The following is an 11,021-nucleotide window of genomic DNA, read 5'->3' as shown; positions in this document are numbered from 1 at the left end:
GGCTAAATTTCATCGCAATTATCATTACTGACCAAAAGAGTTTGTGGAAAATATATAATATCTCATCGGAAATATATATTTTCAACCACATTTAGTCATCGCAAAGTTTGTCGCAAATAGATTAATCTTGTCGACAAATATTTTCAACGAACAAGTGATCGAAAATGTAACATCCCGACCCAAAATAAGACTATTCGCTAATTAATTTAATTTAATTTAATGTGAATTACCAATTTTGCCCTCGAGGGTAGGGGTAATTTGGCCACTTTTTGATTCGGAAGGATTTTGGGGAAATGAGTGGCACCATTGCGTAGAGCTCCTCGATACAAGTTCGTAGACATGCGGCACGCCCAATTCCGAGTTGTAACGAAGGAGAAAAGGTCTATAAACAAAAAGGACATATTTGGAATTTTAAAAATTGTACTGTAGCTACAGTGCGCTCCCTCTCGTCCTCCTCTATAAAACCCACCCAAGACCCGATCCGATTCGCTGAGGATGAGCTCGAATCGAAGCTAGGAAACGGTTAGGTTTTTCGGGCGGTATTTATGCATTTTACGATGACTCCGGCCACGGAATCCGACGTGTAAGGTATGGATTTCCACCTATTGTTCATGATCTAGCTGATGGTTGGGTAGGATTTCATAAATTTTGAGCGCTGTTAGTCCCATTTTCGAATTGAAAAATCTGCCAGTTTCGATTTCCGATTCCGGCCACTTCCGGCCACTTTTTGGCCATAGCCCAAGAATAAAAGTGACTCCAAATTAGGTGTATTACCTAAGATAGGAGTTTGGAGCCGTGATTCTGAGATTTTCCGGCGAAGCAATAACGCTTTGGACACCCACGCGCTGCCCGCGCGTGTGGAGGCGCGTGGGAACTGTAGCAGAGGGGCATTGTGTCCTAATGTGATCTCCTGGTTGTCACGAGCGCGTAGGAATTCGCGGACCTCAATTCGGATAACGTTTGAACCCCGAACGGATTTTACATATCCTGTGTTATCCGGGTTCAATATGTTAGAACCGTTGGATCGCTTCCAAGTTTTTATATGCTGTTCCTTGTATTTCTAGGATCGTATAGGATTTCACGGATCGTGAATCAGAGCCCCGGGTGTTCCGATTCAATAAGTTAAAGTTTGTGTTTTACGATAACCGTCTGATCGTGCGATCGTGAGCGATCCGATCGTCCGATCAGAACCAAACTTGTAGGACGTATTTCGTAGACCTTGTGGAACCCATAGGAACTTTCGGATCGTAAAATGAAGGTCGTGGGTCCCGCAGACCCGGTTGGCCAAGTTTGGGCCATTTGACCCTCGGTTAACCGTGAGTCTCCCGAGGTAGTTTCACTCTTCAATGAGTACTAGAACGACCCCTTTGGACGAGCCTTGACCGTCATTTGATTTATGTGGGTCTATGAGATTATTTTTAGGATTTTGTGATGGAAAGTTTATGCTTATTGTTTTAATGGTTTGTTATGAGATTTATATTTATATTTTATAAGTAGATTGTTAATCTGTGAGTAATCCTGTTATTGTTAATATTCGAGTTTCTTGAGGTTTATATAATATTTGAGAAAATACTATCCTTGTTGATTTTGTGTGGGGTACTTAGAATGTTAGTTTGAATACTATTAGCATTACCTTAGGTACCTCCCGGGTTATGAGTTTTATGTTTGAGATTGATTATTTTGCCCAGGCCCGTCGGAGTTTGCCCAGGCCCTTCGGAGATTGATTTATTATGCCCAGGCCCGTCGGAGATTGATTATTTTGCCCAGGCCCGTCGGAGTTTGCCCAGGCCCTTCGGATATTGATTATTTTGCCCAGGCCCGTCGGAGTTTGCCCAGGCCCTTCGGAGATTGATTATTTTGCCCAGGCCCGTCAGAGTTTGCCCAGACCCTTCGGAGATTGATTTATTTTGCCCAGGCCCGTCGGAGTTTGTCCAGGCCCTTCGGAGATTGATTCTTTTGCCCAGGCCCGTCGGAGTTTGCCCAGGCCCTTGGAGATTGATTTATTTTGCCCAGGCCCGTCGGAGTTTGCCCAGGCCCTTCGGATGTCTTCTTAATACGATGCCTTGGGAAGAAAGTGATAATGTTTCAATGGGTTTTTGTCGGATTTAGAATTGTGATAGATCTGGAATGTATAGTTGATTCGGTTGTAAATAATTGTCTATTATCAGAGTTGTGACCGTTGATATGAGAACTACGTGTGGCTTGATCCCTTGTCCAAGGGTACGTAGGCAGCCTGGGGTCTCACTAGGTGCAGCCGCGGAATATTATTGCGTTTAAAGGTTTGATCGATTCTGAATGTGTGATCGGATTTTTGATGTGGTTAATGGATTTGAATCCGGTTTAATGATTTTTTGGGAGTAATCGTATAATTGTTTGAGATCATGAAGGGTTTGGTTGTGAATTATCTGAAGGCCGGAGGCCTATTATGTGATTGCATGTTGTTAACTTGTGCATGCTGCCAGTTGGTGTTTTAAAATGTGTTTTTATGCAGGTTGGAATTTTTGGGGAATGTTCAATTTACAGGGGAGACTCTGCCGAAATTTCGGCAGAAAGTCTTGTGCTCTTTTCCCTTAATTTGGAAAAGAGGTTAAATTTTTAGTAAGTGGGCCCGGCATTGGTGTGATGTCGAAAAATTTTCACAGGATTCGTCTCAAGTTTCAAGGAATTCGGGGCGGGTCCTGTCAGAAAACATTATATTCAACCAACAAATTTATTTCTAACAATGTCAATTCATTGTAAAAAAATCCTGTTAAATGGTATATAAAAGCAAAACAATTGAAAACACTAAATATCATCATAAATAAATAAAAATTCATTGTGCAACACATAGCCGTGATAAAACAAGGCTCCCTAAGAGCATGTCCAGCGAGGGGCTGAGCCCAAGGCTGGGGGGGAGGGGAAAAAAATGAAGCTCCAGCGGTCAGCCTAAGCCCGGGCAACCTGGGGGTCCCACCAACTCGGGCTGGCCCGAAGGCCAATTCAGCCTGAGGTCCAACTCGCGGGTTGGGTGACGTAAGCGCTGATGTCAGCACGACGTCAGCGAGCGGAATCAATTAAATTTGAATTAGCTTGCGCTGACGTCGTGCTGACGTCAGCCCTGCGCGAGCACCAACGGCTAGAAGACGGGTGTCGTAACCTGGGCGCTCCAATCTGCTTCTGTCCTCCAATCCAACGGCTGACATTTTTTTAGTAATAAAATTATGAAAAAAAATTAAATTTTTTTTTTTAAAATACTACAAAATTCTGATTTTTTTTTCTTCTATAAATACCTATCAATACCCTTCACTTTCAACACCAATCCTTATACATTTTATTCTACTTCTACTATTATTCACTCTTTATTCAACATTTTCCTCTCTTTCACCTTGTATTTTTTTTCTTCTTATTTTTATGGCTTCTTCTATCGAAACCGGAGGGGCGTGGAGCACCATGGAAGATGTTTCCTTGTGTGAGGCTTGGCTCCAAGTTTGTCATTGTCCCGTGACAGGCAATGAGATGAAATTTTTTCATATGTGGAAAAAAATTCATGCCGAATTTTGTGAAAAAATTCCGGGGTCGACTCGTACGGAAATGGCATTATCTAGTAGGTGAAAAATTTTGAATAAAGAGTTGGGAAAATGGAGAGATGCGTTGTCAAAAGCGATGGAAAACTGTAGAAGCGGGGAAAATCGTACTAACGAGGTAAGTATTTTGTAATTTTCGTTTCATTAAGTTTAATGTCCTAATTTATATATTTTGTTAATATTTATTGCATTTTCAATATTTTGTTAATATTTCTTGCAAATTAAATATTTTGTTCATATTTCTTGCATTTTAAATATTTTGTTAATATTTCTTGCATTTCCAATTGTTTCTTAATATTTCTTGCACTTCCAATTTATTTGTAAGGTTAATTGCATTTCCATTTGTTTTTTTTTTTTGGTTACTTGCATATCCAATATATTTTAAATATTTCTTGCATTTCCATTTTTTTTTGTTAAATAGATGATTCAAGCACAGATGTGGTTCGGTGCAACCGGGGGTGGCAAAAAAAATTTCAACCATCATGAATGTTGGGAGGTAGTGAAATATTGCAAACGCTTCATAATTATTCTCAAGGGTCCCGCCATTGTGTTAAACGAGACGCCACTCCGTGATTCAATGACATCGGAGTCACCTCTCGATTCCCCTATCAGTGAAGACTCACCCATCGAAAAGGAGCCGAGGCCCATTGGCCGAAAGGCTGCAAAGGCAAAAAAAGCAAGTAATTCAAGTAATAGCAATTCAAAGTTTTTGGAGGAAATTGCAAGGCAAAATGCCATAAGAATTGAACTGGAGCAGAAACGCCAAGATAACGAGATGGCAATTCAAGCCAAGTTTTCACGAGAAAGGGAGTATTTGCTCAAAAAATATACGGAGAAGACGGATCGGGAAACCATGGCGATGGATACAAGCCATATGTCCCCTGAAACAAAACAATTTTGGAAGATAGAACGCAGGGATGTTATGAGAAGAAAAAGACTTTTCCAAGATGATGGGTCTAGCAACACGGATTGGTTAAATGATGAAAATCATTAAATTAGTTGGCATACCTTTTATGTATTTGTATTTTTCATGTTTTCTATTAAAGTTGTTGTAATTCATGTTTTTTATTTTAATAGTAGTAATTCTTAATGACTTGTATTGGATTTCTTTATTTAATAAACAAATCATTCAATAAAAGACCTTTTTATTCAACATATTCCATACATCAAACAAAACATAATTAAAATAAAATAAAAACTACAAACCACAATAATAATAACAAACCACAACCAAACCATAATAAATAATAAACCACAACCAAACCATAATAAATAAAAAACAACACAACCAAACCATAACTAAATAAAACATAACCAAAGCATCTATGCTCCATCATTCATCTTCATTGCCTATCACCGCCCAAAGATGCGCCATCAAGTCACGTTGACGCCTTTCATGAATATACGAAGATTGCATCTCTGTATATCGATCTATCATACGGGTCATGAAACGACCATCCCTAACCAACGGCTCCGGTTCAAACGGTTCTCCACTTGGCCCCATGGGCCTTTCATAAATTCGTGTCAAGGGCGTGTTCATGGGATCCGATTCGTAGACCTCTTCAGCTTCATAATCATACTCATCCTCCACAATCATATTATGGAGGATGATGCAAGTCATCATAATGCTTCTGAGGACCTCATCAAACATACGGGCTGCACCTCGAATAATCAACCACCGAGCTTGAAGGATGCCAAAACACCTTTCGACATCTTTCCTGTATTTTTCTTGATAGGTAGCAAATAATTTTTGATTCTGGGATCGGGGATTCGGAATGGATTTGACAAATGTGGTCCACCTCGGGTAGATGCCGTCAGCTAGATAATACCCCGTCTGGTAGACTGTATTGTTGACTTGATAGGTGATATTGGGGCCTTGGCCTCTCAAAACCTCGTTGAAGACCGGGGATTGACCCAGCACGTTGAGGACATTTTGGGATCCAGGAACTCCAAAGAAGGCATGCCAAACCCATGTGTCGAAGCCAGCAACGGCTTCAAGGATGATACTTTTTTGGCCTTTTCTATTTCCGTAATCACCTTGCTAGGCAGTTGGGCAATTCTTCCATTGCCAGTGCATGCAATCGATGCTGCCAACCATTCCTGGAAATCCTCGAGCTTCGGCTTTTTGTAGAAGCCGTTTCAGGTCCCTGGGCGTAGGTCTACGTAGGTAGTCCCTAGTGTACAGAGTTTCAACTGCATCACAAAATCTTACCAAAGCCTCCAACGTAGTTGACTTCCCCATCCGGGCAACCTCATCCACCTGATCAGCAGATGCTCCATACACCAACATTCGTATAACAGCTGTAAGCTTTTGCTCCGGAAGAAGTACCAAAACCCCAGCAGCATCACACTTTTGAACAAAGTATGCATCATGATTGCAAATATCATGCATGATTTTATTGAACACATGGGGTTGCATTCTAAATCGCCTTCGAAAATCAACATTAGAGTACAAAGAAGTTGGGATAAAATAATCTTCCAAAAGATTCTTACCCCGAGAATGCCTATGTCTGTCCACATTCTGTCGGCGACTGACTTGTGAACCATGGCGGCGACCTTGGTTCTCTTCATCTTGCAAAGCCACTGCTATGACAACTTGTTCATCGACTTGTCTCTGCAACTTATTGATTTCATCTGCTCTACGGTTTCTCTCATTTCTTTCTCGCTCTTGCCTCTCCAAGCTTCTCCTAAAAGCTTCCATTGAGAATGAATTGAGTATGAATTCTAAACTCTGAGAAATGAAAATATAGAAAGATGTGGTGTGAGATTTATGAGCTGAGCCTCTGGTTTTATAGAAAATTTTGGCAAGATAGAGATGCCACGTGGCTTGATTTGATTGGATGAAAATCTTATCTGAAATTTGAAATTCATCCGAAATTTGAACCCAAATTTAGCTGAAATTTGAATTTTGAAATTCATCCGAAATTTGAACCCAAATTTTTATCTGAAATTTGAATTTTGAAATTCATCCGAAAATTGAACCCAAAAATCTTATCCGGAAATTTTATCCAATTATGAATAGTCGTGACACGTAGGAACCCGTAAATCTTATCCGAAAATATTATCCAAATTAATTATTGAGGTAAAAAAATTTGTGAAAAAAACAAAAAAATAAATAGTAATTGCCCTTAGCCATGGCAACGGATGGAAACACAAAATTTACTATTTGCAAGAGCAGCCACTATTCACGTGAATAATAGCTGCCCTAGCCCCCCCCCCCCCCCCTGCCATGGCAAGGGGCAAATGGGTGGAGTTGCTCTAAATATAGTAGCGTCTCATTTATTCTCATATCACAATAATGTACATGCTTTATGGCAAACTAACACAACTAATCTTGTCGTTCAGTCATCTTCAACTAATAATGTACAAGCTTTATGCCCTTTGTAACCCCAAGGTTTGTACTCATCATCTCTAACGCCTGTGGAATAGTGACCCAAACAGCTTGACAATCTTATCGTAACTAGCTGAAGCAACCACACCTGTAACAGGTGACACAACCAAAGAAGTAACACATCCTTTATGTACAAAGTTATCAATATTATATGTGTGAAAACAATTGGCTAGAAGATCATACATAAATTATGAATATTGAACACCTCCTCCAACTATCAAATTAAAAAGACCTATGCAAATCTGTAAAACCATATTACTGTCAAATTAAAAAGATCAACTATGTTGTGACCCAGAAATTAAATAAAACCAATACAACCCAGAAAATCCACAAAACTCAGATAATCAATATAACCCAGAAAATCCAGATAGATTCAACCCCAAACACCAAAAGAAAATAAAATATTCTTACCAAAATGTGGAGCAGTCAGTGGTCATGGGGTGGTGGCGTTGATCCTTAGCTGCAGAGGAAGAGGAATTTAAAAAAATCAAAAAGGGATGATAATTAAAACTAAGAGATGGATTCGACCAACAAAAAACAGAGAGATTCATAACTACAACTAGCCGCTCCTCTTTCTTGACTTTGCTAGCCACAGAAAATAGCCGCACATGCCCACCGAATTGCACTCCAATTGCTTTAGGTGTAGATCACTCAAGTGTTGGCTCCCACTTCATCTCTTTGTCTCCAGCTTTTAAACAAAGATGGCATGTGCCATCATTTCCTCATTTCAAAACCCACGGCATGACAAGGAAGAAAGCTAGCAAACATCAATAAAGTGGCCCTTACACACTTAATTAATCAATACAATTTGGGCCAATTCCAACAGCAATACTAGAAAAGAAACATGATTAAATTTGAGGCAATCTTCAGTTAATCCATAAAAAGAAACATGATTAAAAATATTTGGATTACCGACTGCAATAGCAAAGAGAAGCCAAAAGGGTCGTATGGGTGTCAAGTGTGTTCATCGACTGCAATGGCAGACAAGATTTCTTAACAGAATTAAGAAACCTAGAGTTCATCCACATATAATTGAACTAACTAAACATGTCTTCGATTAAAAGCAGAAATTTATAAATAAAAAATTAATTGAATACCTACAAATAATGCCCCAATTGCCCACAAAAGATTAAATTGAAAAAATATAAATAATAACAATACCTAATATCACCCATATTCAGCCCCAAATTACACTCGAATGAAAAATCTTAAAACCAATACCTAGAAGCTCTGTCATGGAGGAGAACACACAAGCTCAGCAACCAGATCTGCCATGGAGAAGGGGGGGGGGGGGGGGGGGGGGGAGGGAGAGAGAGAGAGAGAGAGATGGCTGGGATGGAGCAAAAGAGGTAGGGATATTGGATTTTTCCCTAGGTTTAGCAGTGTGAGAGTGATGGGCAAAAGAAAGAGGGGCCGTGAAATGTTATTCAGAAAAGAGGGGTTTTAGAAAACTTTCAAATGTTTTAACATTTTGAGAGAGAGGGAGTTCTCCCGCATAAATTTTGGGCATATTTCCTTTTGAAAAAAGAGCGCCAGCGACAAAAAAATGGGGAGGAGAAATCAATGTTTATGAGCGCATGCCATGTTGTAGAAATCAACGTCCAAGACTCAGCCACGTGTCAATCTATTATATTTCATATTATTTCTCTATAATTTAGAAATTCATAATAAATAAATTAAAAATCAGAAAAATAAACCAAAAATTCCTATGAACACCTTGTGATATTCTCTTCTCCTTAAAGCTATAAAATTCCAATTCTAAATTATAAAAATACAAATCAATAATTACAAAAAAAACATTACACATGTTACCATCTTATAAGGCCACACATGAGAAATGCTGACAGGCGCAAATCAACTTTGTTCATAAACAAATCAAAACATTCTATCACATACACTCTTGTTTCTTTTTTTCTTTTTCCAATGTTAGGCGCAACCAAACCCCAAAAACAACACAAATCAGTAGAACTAAAAATTGGAGCCAATTAATTAGCAAACAAACAACCAATGAATAAAGATAAAAAAACTTGAGAAATAAAGGTGAGGTAATATCTTAGATTGCATGGAGATTGGGGAAGATTCAGAGCTTGGTACCATTGATTTAATGACGTTCTAATATATTAGTGTTGTGTTTGAGTTTGAGTTTGACCAACCACAAACAATAATGAAGCACGAAAACACAACTTTGTTCATATACAAATCAAAACATTCTATCTCATAACACTCTTGTTTATTAGATCCAATGATTCTCATGAACTCAAACATGTGAAATCATGATTTTAGATCTTCATAATCAAAGGCTAATTTATAAAGAGTTTGTAGCAATTTTCGGTGCATTTTTATGCTTTTTATTTAATTTTAATGAATTGTTTAAATAAAAGCAATAAATAGTAAGAAAATGACACGTGTCGCCATATTATAGGCCTCCTGTCAGAAACGCTGATGGAGTGCCTTTAAGAGAATGACATGTGTCAATCCATTCTATTTCATATTATTTCTTTTAGATTTAAATTCTATAATTCATAATAAATAAATTAAAAATCAGAAAAATACACCGAAAATTCCTAGGAACTCCTTGTGACATTCTCTTCACCTTAAAGCTCAAAAAATCCAATTTTGAATTATAAAATACAAAGTAATAATAAAAACTCAATTTTGTTCATAGACAAATCCGATGGAAATGAGAAGCCCCTCAAAAATAGTCAAACAATTCCGACGGAATGAGAAGCTCCTCAGAAATAGTCAAACAATTCCGAGGGAAAGAGAACTCCTCGGAAATAGTCAAACAATTTTGACGGAATGAGTAGCCCCTCGGAAATAATCATCTTATTTCCGACTAAAATGTTTTTTGTCGTTAATAAAGTTAGCGCAAAGTTTTCCCGCCAAATAAATTACATTTTCGACGACCTTAGAGACTTTTTCCGAGGGTAGTTTCTTTGTCGGAAATAAATTTCATCCCCGTGACGTATTTCCAACGGACAACATTTTTTGGTCGGAAATATCACTTTTACCGAGGAAATTTCAAGGTCCTCGGAAAAAGTTCGTCAGTAATAACCCTTTTTTTTTTGTAGTGTTACTTTTTTTGTAAAAATCTTCTTGTGGATTGCCTGGTCGGAGTGATGACCCTTAGTTTTCCCAATGATGGGTTTCTGGGTAAACATTTCTGGGCAAACATCTCTTATTTATATGCCTAATAATAGTGTATGTGTTATATCTGAAATGCTGATGAATGTTCACACACCTATCACTCTAGTTGTTGCTAGCATAGCAGATGCTTAGATTAACAGGTCCTTTTGAGTGCCTAGGATGTCACTTAATTATCTTCTTGGCTTGCAGGGATTTAAATATTTGATATGGACATTTGTTTCTTTACACGATATAAAAGATAACAAAATAAGATTGCCCTTTATTTATCATATACAAAATTTATTCTAAGGATATTACATCAACTATATTGGCTCTTAGGGCACATTTCTAATATGGTTGCCATGAGAGCGTAGGTATGCTCGGATTTCAATTCGGATGTCGTTTGGTTATCGAACGGAATTACGCCTATTGTGCGTTATTCGGGTTCGATATGTTCAGACCGTTGGATCTGGTCCAAATTAATATATGTTGATCCAGGTACTCCTAGGATTGTATAGGAACTTTCAGATCGTAAATTGAAGCCCCAGATGTTCTGATTCAATAACTTGAAGTTTGCTGTTTGCAATAACCTTTCCGATTGTGTGATCGTGAGCGATCTGACCATTCGATTTGGATCAAACTTGCAGGACGTGTTTCCTAAACCTAGTGGGACCCATAGGAACTCTCAAATTGTGAAATGGAGGCCGTGGACCCTGGGGGCCCAGTTGACCCGGTTCGGGAAGTTTGACCGCCTGGTTGACCAAATATCTTCTGAGGCTTTTCCACTGTCCTAAACACATAGTAGGACCTTAGAATACCTCGTTTTACATGCACGCACCGAGAACTTAGGGAAATTAGTATTTAGATTGTAAAATTCCGTCTCCAAGTGTTTTTATATTAATTAAATGTTCGTATCTCAAAAAAAGGTACCTGGACCGCTC

Source organism: Prunus avium, chromosome 2, assembly GCF_965620075.1.
Source record: "Prunus avium chromosome 2, drPruAviu1.hap1.1, whole genome shotgun sequence".
NCBI lineage: Eukaryota > Viridiplantae > Streptophyta > Magnoliopsida > Rosales > Rosaceae > Prunus > Prunus avium.
Note: the sequence above shows the minus strand (reverse complement) of the source record.